This window comes from Uranotaenia lowii, chromosome 1 (assembly GCF_029784155.1).
Source record: "Uranotaenia lowii strain MFRU-FL chromosome 1, ASM2978415v1, whole genome shotgun sequence".
Classification (NCBI taxonomy): domain Eukaryota; kingdom Metazoa; phylum Arthropoda; class Insecta; order Diptera; family Culicidae; genus Uranotaenia; species Uranotaenia lowii.
The window spans coordinates 31,922,179-31,934,327 of NC_073691.1; the positions used below are offsets into that span (position 1 = coordinate 31,922,179).

The 12,149-nt window shown below is 40.6% G+C and overlaps 1 protein-coding gene across 2 annotated transcripts in view; it reads left to right on the top strand.

Annotated features, from left to right (window-relative positions):
* Positions 1-12,149, top strand: part of LOC129757647 (uncharacterized) — a 51,752-nt gene that overhangs the window by 4,384 nt on the left and 35,219 nt on the right. The gene's annotated exons all lie outside the window — the stretch shown is intronic.

The window sequence follows — 12,149 nt, forward strand, 5'->3', positions numbered from 1 at the left end:
CCACACAGCAATTGTTGACTGGACTAGTGCCATGCTAATAAATAGAACCATTTATGCAAGCTTGGGAGGACTTACAATCAGTGCCACTCCAACAAAGGGATGTCCCCAAGGTGGGGTTCTATCTCCGTTGTTGTGGTCACTGATCGTGGATGACCTCCTAAACAAACTTGTATCTATGGGATTCGAAGTTATTGGTTTTGCAGATGACGTAGTTATAATAGTTCGGGGAAAATATGAGAACGTGTTGTCAAATAGAATGCAATCTGCGCTAAACTTCGCACTATTCTGGTGCAGGGAAGAGGGATTGAATATAAACCCTTCCAAAACTACTGTGATAGCATTCACTACGAGACGAAAAACTGCACTAAAACCTCTAACATTAGATGGGGAAGTGCTAAACTTCGAATCACAAGTGAAATATCTAGGAATCATACTAGACTCAAAACTATCATGGAACCCACAATTAGAGCATGTTATAGCCAAGGCTACAGCATCTCTGTGGGTCTGCCTCAAAGGAGTAGGGAAAAAATGGGGACTACGGCCGAAAATTATCCATTGGATATTTACAGCTATAATAAGACCCAAAATCTCTTATGCTTCTTTAGTATGGTGGACCAAAACTGTGCAAGCTACGGCCCGGAAGAAACTAGCGAAGCTTCAAAGAATAGCAACCCTAGCTATAACTGGCGCCATGCGAAGCACATCAAACGAGGCCCTTAATGCACTACTAAATATTCTGCCACTACATCAATTTATTGAACTAGAGGCAGAACGCAGTGCCTTGAGACTCTCCAAACATAAAACTCTCTATGAGGGGGATCTTACAGGACACCTAAAAATTCTGAAGATATTTAAAATAAACTCACTTATTGTAAAGAATAATGACTGGATGGAGCCCGTTTTCAACCTAGACATACCATACAATGTAACTATCAACGATAGGGACGTGTGGGAGTCAGGTGGGCCTGCGGTTCCTTCCGGATCGATAAAATTCTTTACTGATGGTTCAAAAATGGATAAAAGAACTGGGGCAGGGGTGTTCGGACCTAGACTCAGGATCTCAATTCCTATGGGAAACTGGCCAACAGTATTCCAAGCAGAAGTTCAAGCAATTCTAGAATGCACTTTAGCCTGTTTGAAAAGAGGGTACAGGTACACAAGTATCTATATATTCTCTGACAGTCAGGCCGCTCTCCGAGCACTAAGTACATTTACATGTTACTCCAAGCTAGTATGGGAGTGTATTGTTGCACTAAGAAACCTGGCCATACGAAACAGAGTATTTTTATTCTGGGTTCCAGGCCACTGCGGTATCCTAGGGAACGAAGAAGCAGACCAGCTAGCTAGAGAAGGGTCTCAGGGCCTGTTTATTGGACCTGAACCTTTCTGCGGAGTATCGAGGAGTGCCTTTTTTTTTTTTTTTTTTTCCTGTAGGGGAGAGCCCACTGCGACCAGTAGTTGATCTATTGTGGTGTTTACCCCGCGTTACTATGTGCTGTCAGGTTCACCTGCACTATTGATTGGAGTGACAGTTGATTGCTGACTAAGCATTTTATCCCAATCGGGTATGATATCAAAGATGTATGATATAACCTTCTTAGGGCTGATATGCAACCATATGTCTTGTGCGCTAATTAACTTTGCCCCAAGTACACGCTCTCTCCTATTTAGGAGGGCGCAGCAGTTGCATAGAAGATGCTCTGCAGTTTCTTTTTCGAACCCGCAGAACCGACAGTCATCGTTCAGAATTATGTTTATCCTTTTGAGATGCTGTTTTGTTGGACAATGTCCGGTCAAGAGACCTGTGTAAGTACTTAATTCGTGCTTACTTAAGTTCAACATGTTTTTTGAGAGTCGTGCGCTTGGTTCAATGAATCTTTTTGCCTGGGTTGCTCCCTCCGCTGTTTTCCAGTTGGAAACAATAGTGGTGCTTTCCCAGTTCTTGAGCTCCATAGTCAAGGCACTTCTCGATACTCCGCAGAAAGGTTCAGGTCCAATCAACAGTCCCTGAGATCCTTCCCTAGCTAGTTGGTCTGCTTCTTCGTTCCCTAGGATACCGCAGTGGCCTGGTACCCAGAATAAAGATACTCTGTTCCTTATGGCCAGGTTTCTTAGTGCAACTATACACTCCCAAACTAGTTTGGAGTAACATGTGAACGTACTTAGTGCTCGGAGAGCAGCCTGGCTGTCAGAGAACATGCAGATACTTGTGTACCTGTATCCCCTTTTCAAACAGGCTAAAGTGCATTCTAGAATGGCTTGAATTTCAGCTTGGAATACTGTTGGCCAGTTTCCCATAGGAATTGAGATCCTGAGTCTAGGTCCGAAAACCCCTGCCCCAGTTCTTTTATCCATTTTTGACCCATCAGTGAAGAATAGGATCGATCTGGGAGGAACCGCAGGTCCACCTGACTCCCACACGTCCCTATCATTGATAGTTACATTGTATGGTATGTCTAGGTTGAAAATGGGCTCCATCCAGTCATCATTTTTCACAATAAGTGAGTTTAATTTAAATTTCTTTAGGATTTTGAGGTGTCCTGTAAGATCTCCTTCATAGAGAGTTTTGTATTTGGAGAGTCTCAAGGCACTACGTTCCGCCTCTAACTCAATGAATTGATGTAGAGGCAGAATATTTAGTAGTGCATTTAGAGCCTCATTCGGTGTGCTTCGCTTTGCGCCAGTTATAGCTAGCGTTGCAAGTCTTTGGAGCTTCGCTAGTTTTTTCTGGGCCGTAATTTGCATAGTTTTGGTCCACCATACTAAGGAGGCATAAGAGATTTTGGGTCTTATAATAGCTGCAAATATCCAGTAGATAATTTTCGGCTGTAGTCCCCATTTTTTCCCTACTCCTTTGAGGCAGACCCATAGAGCTGTTGTAGCCTTAGCGATTACATGCTCTATCTGTGGGTTCCATGATAGCTTTGAGTCTAGTACTATGCCTAAATATTTCACTTGTGATTCGAGGTTTAACACTTCCCCATCTAATGTTAGAGGTTTTAGTGTAATTTTTCGTCTCCTAGTGAAGGCTATCACAGTAGTTTTGGAAGGGTTTATATTTAGTCCCTCTTCCCTGCACCAAAATAGTGCGTAGTTGAGTGCAGTTTGCATTCTATTAGACAGCACATTCTCATGTTTTCCCCGAACTATAATAACTACGTCGTCTGCAAAGCCAATAACTTCGAATCCCATGGATACAAGTTTGTTTAGGAGGTCGTCCACTATCAAGGACCACAACAACGGTGATAGAACCCCGCCTTGGGGACATCCCTTCGTTGGTGTGGCTTTGATTGTAAGTCCTCCCAAGCTTGCATAAATGGTTCTGTTTATTAGCATCGCACTAGTCCAGTTAACAATTGCCGAGTGGCACCCTCGTCTTTTCATAGCTGTTTCGATTGAAGTGTGAGATGCGTTGTCGAATGCCCCTTCAATGTCTAAAAAAGAAGCGAGTGCTATTTCTTTTGCCTCTACAGTCTTTTCTAGTTTTTGTGTAAGGGTATGTAAGGCCGTAACCGTGGACATACCTTTTTTGTAAGCGAACTGGAAGTTGTTTAGCTTACTTAAGCTAAGATACTGCGATTTAATGTACTCGTCAAGTATCTTCTCCATTATTTTCAAAATAATGGACGTTAGACTAATAGGTCTGAATGCCTTAGGTTGTGTTTTATCTTTTTTCCCTGGTTTCGGGATAAAGATCACGCGCACCTTCTTCCACTGAGTTGGAATATGACAGAGGGTCATACTGGCGACGAACATCTCTACCAAGGCAGGTGTTACCATTTGTTTAGCTTGCTGTATTTGAATTGGTAAAATTCCATCTTCACCAGCTGCTTTGAATGGTTCGAATGTACTTATTGCCCAGTCAACCATTGAAGGTGTAAAGATTGTGCGTGATTTGCGAAGTGCTTCATCACGTCTGACATTTCGAGTGAGTCTTTCAATCGGAGTGTCATTAATCTCTATTCCTTCAATGGATTCTGGGAAATGCGTACTTAGTAGTAATTGAAGCGTTTCATTTGGGTTTGTAGTGAACTCCCCGTTCTTTTTCTTCAATTGACCCAGTCCATTTGAATGTTCTTTTGATAGAACTTTCTGGAGTCTGGCAGCTTCGGGTGTAGTTTGCACGGTTTCACACATGTGCTTCCAACTACTCCTCTTAGCTTTTCGAATGTTTTTATTGTACTCTGTTAGGGATTTACGATAATTATCCCAGCTTGAGTCAGCTTTTGCTTTGTTGAAAAGTTTTCTTGTTTTTTTCCTCAACTTTTCTAGTTGTCTGTTCCACCAAGGAACTTTCCTGTTTGAAACACGTTCCTTGAGTGGGCAGCTGGCTTCGAAAGCGTATATAATTTTATTTGTGAACCTGTTTGAAGCTTCCTCTAATTGTTTTGTTGTTCGTATTTTCGTTTCCAACAAAGGATTGCAAGCTTCAAGTGTGTGTTTATAAAGACTCCAGTTGGTTTTCCTGGGATCTCTATAAACGTCCTTGATTATAACCCCTCCCACTATGTCGAATGAGATATGTCTGTGATCAGACAGTGATTCTTCATCCGATACCTCCCAGTTTTTAATTTTATCTAGAAGTAGTGGTGTGCATAGAGTTAAGTCGAGGACTTCTTGTCTATTTCTCGTTATAAACGTTGGTTTGTTTCCCTCATTGCAAATTTCGATATTATTTTGTGAAAGAAACTCTAGTAAGGACTCACCTCTAGCGTTGATGTCGGTACTTCCCCACAGCGTGTGATGTGCGTTGGCGTCGCAGCATACGAGGAATTGCTGGTTCTGAGCCCGGCACTTTCTCATATATTCTACAACCATCGGTGGGGGTATATCGGTGCTATCTCCGGGGAAATACGCTGACGCTACACTTACCGTGTGCTTACCTTTCGGTGTTGGTATTTCGACCCTTATAGCTGCAATGTCTCCGCTGATGAATTCTGTAAAGGGAGTAAATTTAATTCTATTGTTTACTAGTAAAGCAGCCCTTGGGTGAGAACTGCTTTCATCGTATAGAATCTTACCATTCGGCGTGTATAGCCCTTTAACTTTACCCTTGTTAATCCAAGGTTCCTGGATAAAGGCAAGGTCCAGGTCTTCGGCGGCGAATCTTCTGAGTAGTGTGCACGAGGCTCCTACGGCATGGTGAAGATTCACCTGGACACATTTTAAGGTGTTTATTTTGGTAGTGCTTTGCCCGTGGATGTGGGGCAATGCACCGGCTTTTTGCCATTTGCACATGTTTGCTTATCCTTTTTCGGTTTGCTCCATGTGCTCGGTTTTTTCGGAGCCGTTTTATCGGTCTTCGGTTTTGTGTTAACAGGTTTATTGGAGGTTAAAATGCCCCCAACGCTGCTCATCCCGCTCGGTCCTGGTTTCTGTTGATTAAGTTCCAAAATACGGCCCTTATACAACTTACCAGTTCCTTCTGGTGAGCAATCGGCATTGGATCCACTGTGGCTTTCCTCGTTGTTCTTGTTAGTCCCGGGGTCTTGTCCCTGGTCCATAGGTTGGCCCTGGTTCATAGACTCCAGTTCATTGAGATCTGATGAGGCCTCAGTGGTACCTTTGCCAATCGTCTCTCCTTCTGCGGATCGGACTTGGTCTATCGCCGACTGGTCCTTTACAAGGCCCGGTTTAGGCAGCCCAGGTCCTTGAGCAGCTTTGACCTCCTTGAGGAGTGCCTTGAATATGGAACTCAAGAACTGGGAAAGCACCACTATTGTCTCCAACTGGAGAACAGCAGAGGGAGCAGCTCAGGCGAAAAGATTCATTGAACCAAGCGCACGACTCTCCAAAAACATGTTGAAACTAAGTAAGCACGAGTTAAGTACTTACACAGGTCTCTTGACCGGACATTGTCCATCAAACAACATCTAAAACGGATAAACATTATTCAATACGATGACTGTCGGTTCTGCGGGTTCGAAAAAGAAACTGCAGAGCATCTTCTATGCAACTGCTGCGCCCTCCTAAATAGGAGAGAGCGTGTACTTGGGGCAAAGTTAATAAGCGCACAAGACATATGGTTGCATATCAGCCCTAAGAAGGTTATATCATACATCTTTGATATCATACCCGATTGGGATAAAATGCTTAATCAGCAATCAACTGTCACTTCAACCCATAGTGCAGGTGAGCCTGATAGCATACAGTAACGCGGGGTAATTACCACAATAGATCAATTACTGGTCGCAGTGGGCTCTCCCCTACAAGGAAAAAAAAAGATAGTAGAGAGGTCCGCCGAAACTCGTAAGGCTGAATGGAACATTAGGCCGGAGGTCATAAATATCAGGCAGAATGAACCTTATGCTGAAGAGGGTGCTGGGTATCAGCGCAACTACTTGCTTTGCTAATCTAGTCCTGGAAATCCAGAGACAAGAATCGAGTTGTCGACGACACTTTCTCTGGTCGCAAACGCGAGTGATTTCCCACGAAGACGTCTTCCTACTCAGCCTCAAATGACTCATCCGACGATGACTCTTGACGTTTACACCCAAGTTGCGCTAGGATCTTCCGAACTGCCGGGCACACGCTCATTTTCATTTAAACATTTTCGGTTAAAAAATAACCATTTTATGGCTTTGGCCCAAAAACTGCAAATTTGTTTATTTTTTAAGAATTTCTCCTTGTCAAATTTTAACCATTTTTGTAGTTCTTGAGCATTACCCACAAAATGTTTGAATAATTTGGTTTTCCTATCGTAGCCATTTTGAAAGTTGCCAATTTGCAGACGAACGCGTTTTTCAAAACTCCAGTATTTCGCGAAACTAGATCGAGTTCGAGATTAAATCGGTCCTTGTCGGAACCCATCGAATCTATTGGTGGTTTTCAAAGGTAAATATTTAAATATAAATTTTCATCTAAATTCATCTTTTAATATAAATAAGTCATCTAAAAATTGCAACCTCACAATAAACAAATAAAATTGAATTTCAGGATACCGATGAGTTATGACCCCGCATGAAGTCTCAATAGAAACACCTAAATTATAATCAACTTAAAGAAGCCGTTTGCTGGCTGGTCCTCGCACTATCAGGTATATTGAAATATCCTAAAAGGATAACCCGGATCACACTTCCGTTAAGTTTTAACATTCCTTAGAATACTTTTAAATCCTTCCAAGGATGGAAAGGTTCGTTACCTAATAAAGTATTTTTGTTTAAGGTATTGGTACGAAAATGCAAGATTCTCTTCCGATTGCAATTTCCTCATCCGGAAGAAGCTGGAACGGGCTGGACTGCTTTAAAAATATCATCCGCCAGTCAAAAATAAACACCTCATCCCCCGTGAACGAACAGCACTGAAGACAATGATATTTTCACCATTTTCATCTACAAAATGTCACCAAGGCATATCGCCACTTCCGGCGTTGTCCGGCACCGCCGTTATGTTAGTTTTTTTTTTTTCATTTTAATTCGGTAGTATTGGAGAGAGGGGCTTTTGATGCTATAGTGTATTGGTTTAAATAAATAAGAATACTAAAAAGAAACCGGAGATTTTAATGAAAATTTTACTAGAAACTCTTCCAAATCTGCAAATTACACAGTAGCTCTTAAAAAAAAAAACGGTAAAATTAATAACCCTTTTTCAACTTCTCCGCTAGAATCTCATTCGGTTAAAAAATAACCATATTCAAACTTCTCCCCTAGAAGTCATTTTATGACTTCTCATGGAGAACTCATAAAATGACATTTCCCGGGAAAAGGTCAAAAATGGTTATTTTTGAAACATAAATGGTTTAGTAATTTCTAGCGTGCAGCGCCATCCCTGACGTGATCGTTTGCGCACACACCCGTACATATTAAGCATTTCGCTGGCTTCTTGCCGCAGACGCAGCGCACCGACTACACTAGTCTAGCACCTGGTTGGTAGTAAGTAGGACTTAATCCGGCACAACAACTATCCCACTTTTATCCGTCCGACTTGGAGCACTTTATTGGCTGTAATCACTGGCAGCTGTACAAGTACCACTTGGGTTCCGCCGTTGTGCGGGCCTATGGTAAACCGAATTGCGGTTTCGTCTCCGGCTATTTCACATTGCGAGACTAAAGCGTTACGCAGCTCTATTTCTTCTTTTTCATCGAGCTGATTAGCCTTAACTGTCACCCCACCCACCAGCTTTTTGACTGAATGAACCTTAACAGTTCCCCAGAACTTCTTGTGTTGTGGCTGTGTATTTATTGGGCGTTGCTCCTGTGGCAATTTCGGATGGAAGAAGAATAACTACTTCTATGGTTAAACTTATACTATGTCTTTGGAACCTCGTTCCACTTTATTTATACAAGAAAAGACACTGGCTATCGTCAACAGTGGAGGACCTTTCCCACGGCCCTATGCAGCGGGAGAACTAAACTAAGTTAAAGATAAACATAAACTAAGTTAAAGATAAACATAAACTAAGTTAAAGATAAACACCCGTAAACCCCAGCGTGGGAAACAGAGGGAAATGACTAATTCTAGCCAGGTGGCTGAAGCATAAATTATGCTGAGCCACATTACTCACCCCTTTTTTTATGATCAAGGGCCAGAAGGCGTCACCCTTGATCATCCTGAGCTAAACTTCAGTTACAATTCCTACGATCAAGGGCCAGAAGGTGTCACCCTTGACGGTCCTAACAAATCTTTTTTTTTTTTTTAATATATATATTTGACGGTCTTAACTTAGCTTTTTTTTTTTATAATACCTACGGTTAAGGGCCAGAAGGTGTCACCCTTAACGGTCCTAAACACTTGCAGACATTTTTTTTTTTAAATTTATTTATTAAATTCTAAAATCTGGCTCTATTGTTAGCTAATAATTTATTTTTTCTATTATTTGAATCGGTTACTGAAATTTCAGATAGGGGACTTGCCCCTGGTTGAGCTTCATGTGACTCAACCTCCTCCACCCTCCGTAATTTAATTTTCAAATATCCATATATTTTGAAAATTCCAAAAAATGAAGTAGCACAGAATACAAAAATCAAAATGGATTTCCATGTCGCAAACGTATGTTTATCCAATTCAATATTTAATAATTGGACTTTTCCAGCGTTCATATTTTTCAAATTGACTATTTCGTCAAAAACGTTTTTTCTGTTAACATTAGAAATAATTGTGTGGGCAATTGTTTCCGGAATTTTATTGTCAAATATTCTGTTTTCCGCTGGATTAAATTCGTAATTAAATTTAAAGACTTCTGTTGGCAAATTAGAAGAAAATTTGGGGTAAAATCTCAATATTATTTCACCTGACTGAATAATAGCTGGTTCTTTAATTATAAGTTTTCCCACATTGTTAATTTCTATTATTTCTGTAGTATTTCTAAATAAAACAGAAAGTTTGGTACGATTAGGTACCGCAAAAATCCAGGAATTCAAATCCGTCATCTGGATCCACAATTGATGTTTCAGGTTTATTGATTCAGGCAAGCAAACGTCCTTAGAATCATTAAAAAATGTTCTTATTATGCAGTTATTGGACTTGCGAAAATTTGAAAATTGATGAAAGGAACTGCAGAACCTAAAATTTTGTAATTTTGGAAATTGTTCATATTCTTTATATGTAACTGTGATACCAATATCAGAATCTTGAGGTTTTAAAAATACATCATCTTTAGTGATTGTCATTAAAAGTTTACCGCTTTCCAAGCTTGGAATACCTGTTCCCTTGTATGCATGGTAAACATTTTTATTAGAAACCGGAATTTGGATAACAACATTGAGTGTACAATTGTCTAGTGACGAACTCATTTGAGAAATTGGATATAATTGAAAAATATTTTTAAAATCTAATGTTACCGGAAATTCAAATCCGGCTGGCAACATTCTATTAATTTTATTTAAATTTTCAAGCAATTTTATCGGACTTAAAACTTTTTCCGATAAAGGAGAAGTTACTGTTTTCAAGAGAGTGAAAAATGTGTCTCTTTTTTCAAATAAATTGTTTAGAATTAATTCAACTTCATTAACAACTTCATAAAATTTATTCTTGTATAAAGAACTAGTTTTACGGTTGTCTGCTTCGTCGGTATATACATTGTACACGGTTTCAAAAGATTTCAACTGATTTTGAATTGAGATGATTGATTCGTTAGCAAATTCGAATATAGAATCAATGGCAACTGTTTGCTTTTCAACTTGTTTCGCGATACTCTCTTCATTATTGTGCATTTTCACTAAATCGTTGTCAATTCTGGACCTATCATCGTTACTCATAGTTCCAAATAGAAAAGTTTCTAAAGAACCAATTCCGTCAATTACTCCTCTTTTTTTTCTGCGGATTTCAATGGGAGAAATATCTTGGGGGCACATTGAAAATATGGTTTTACGAATTTCAATTAAATCTTTTAGTGTAAGAAATATATTTTTCGTAATTTGTTTGCAATCTAATTGGAACACGGAATCTAAATGTGTGCAAGTATCTTTAATATTATTTGTTAATTTTTCCACTAAGTCTATTTGATTGCTTAAATCCTCCAAATGTAATGTTGTTTGAAGAGTCCATTTACCTAGATCTAACCTGACATTGTAACAATTTACTTTATTTAAAATTTGCTATGAACATTTCTCTGCGTGTCACCTAAATACGAGCAAACAAACCTTGCACACCCTCTGGTGGTCGGGATGAGATTCTTGAGAGCTTTAGTTTTATTCGACAAAAAAAATGAGCTCCACGATGGATCTCATTACTCTGTGTGCCGATCGAGTTGTAAGGCTATCTTAAGCAATGTCCCATATAAAATCCGTCCAATATTTCCTGCCTTTTGTTCTCTCCTTACTTCCAAATTTTTGACTAACCTTGAAGTATTTGAGTTGAGAACAGCTCTTTGTATAACGTTATAATAAAAAGATTCATGGTAACTCAGCGGAATTGTTCGGGTCTAATTTGAATAGACAATCGGTCTCGAGCCATTCTCGTGGAAAAAGTCTTAGGAAGTAGACACCTTTTACCGTGCACTTTACATCAAAAAACGTGCTTTTTATAATAAAGTATCCCTCCATATTGTGAAAACCTGGAAAAGGGATTACTTGATTTATCGGCCGTGAATTCATCGACGTGCTAGCTGAAACCAAAAAGTACCCAAAATTGCGCGCCTGGAATTGGGATTACTTTGTTTTGTCTTAAGTGAGCCCCGAAAAAACTGGTGATTATTCCAACGTGGGCCTTTGGCCAATTAATTCTGGAAAATCGACCATATTTTCACTGTGTTTTTTTCGGCTAGTGGCTACAATTTGGAGATTTGGCAAATCTGGACTGAAGTCCTGTCACGAGACTTTCGAGCGATAGTGTAACTACAAAGAGCGTTTCCACGAGATATTTTTAGACGCATCCCGTTACATATGTTGCGTCTCAGCTCGGGTTACACAACCGACTAGCTCGAATCTCATCGCAAATTCCGTATGCCAGCTCCGCCACCTAGTGCCACTTTACAAAACCCCCAGAAATACGATTGGTGCCCTCGCTAAGTACCAGCGGCTCTGAAGAAAGACGGAGAGCCAGAGCGCTTGGGAAATTGGCGAATTTCGTAGTAAGCTATTGCCGCCGCCGGTTGATCAGCTGAATCCGGCGCCACGTGCTTCGTCGTCTGAAGCGCCACGTGCTTCCTCGTTTGAAGCGCCACGTGCTTCCTCGTTTGAAGCGCCACGTGCTTACTTGTTCGAAGCGCAACTTGGTTCCTGCACCATCGGAAGTGACCTGCTCATCTCTTTTTCAAGCACCGTTCCAGGCATCCATGCACAGCGTAAGCCGTTCCGGAAATTCAGGTTAGATCTAACTAAACTCGAAATTGTTAAACTCTAAAACAAATCCGAAGAAATGCATAATAGTAGGATAGTGACGTCACTTAGGGATTTTACGTTATTGCCCGAATATAAGCTTTGTTCAAATGAGAACCTATCGTAATACTGTTGATTGGCAAAGCTTAAGTCCCTTTCTTTGACGACGTCTACGATTATCGCTCGAATTAATTAAGTTTTATTTCCGCACCGTTATATGGAGAAAGTTTTCGTCTCATTCATCCACGTAGTTTACTAACAGTCCTTGGTCTTCTTTCGTTTGGGACACACCGAAGTGAGACGAAGTGTTTGAGCCACGCGTTCACCTGCCCGAGACAAAGAGCCTTAGCCGGGTCTTTAAAAGCGCCTCAGCAGTCTCTCCTTTTCAGAGAG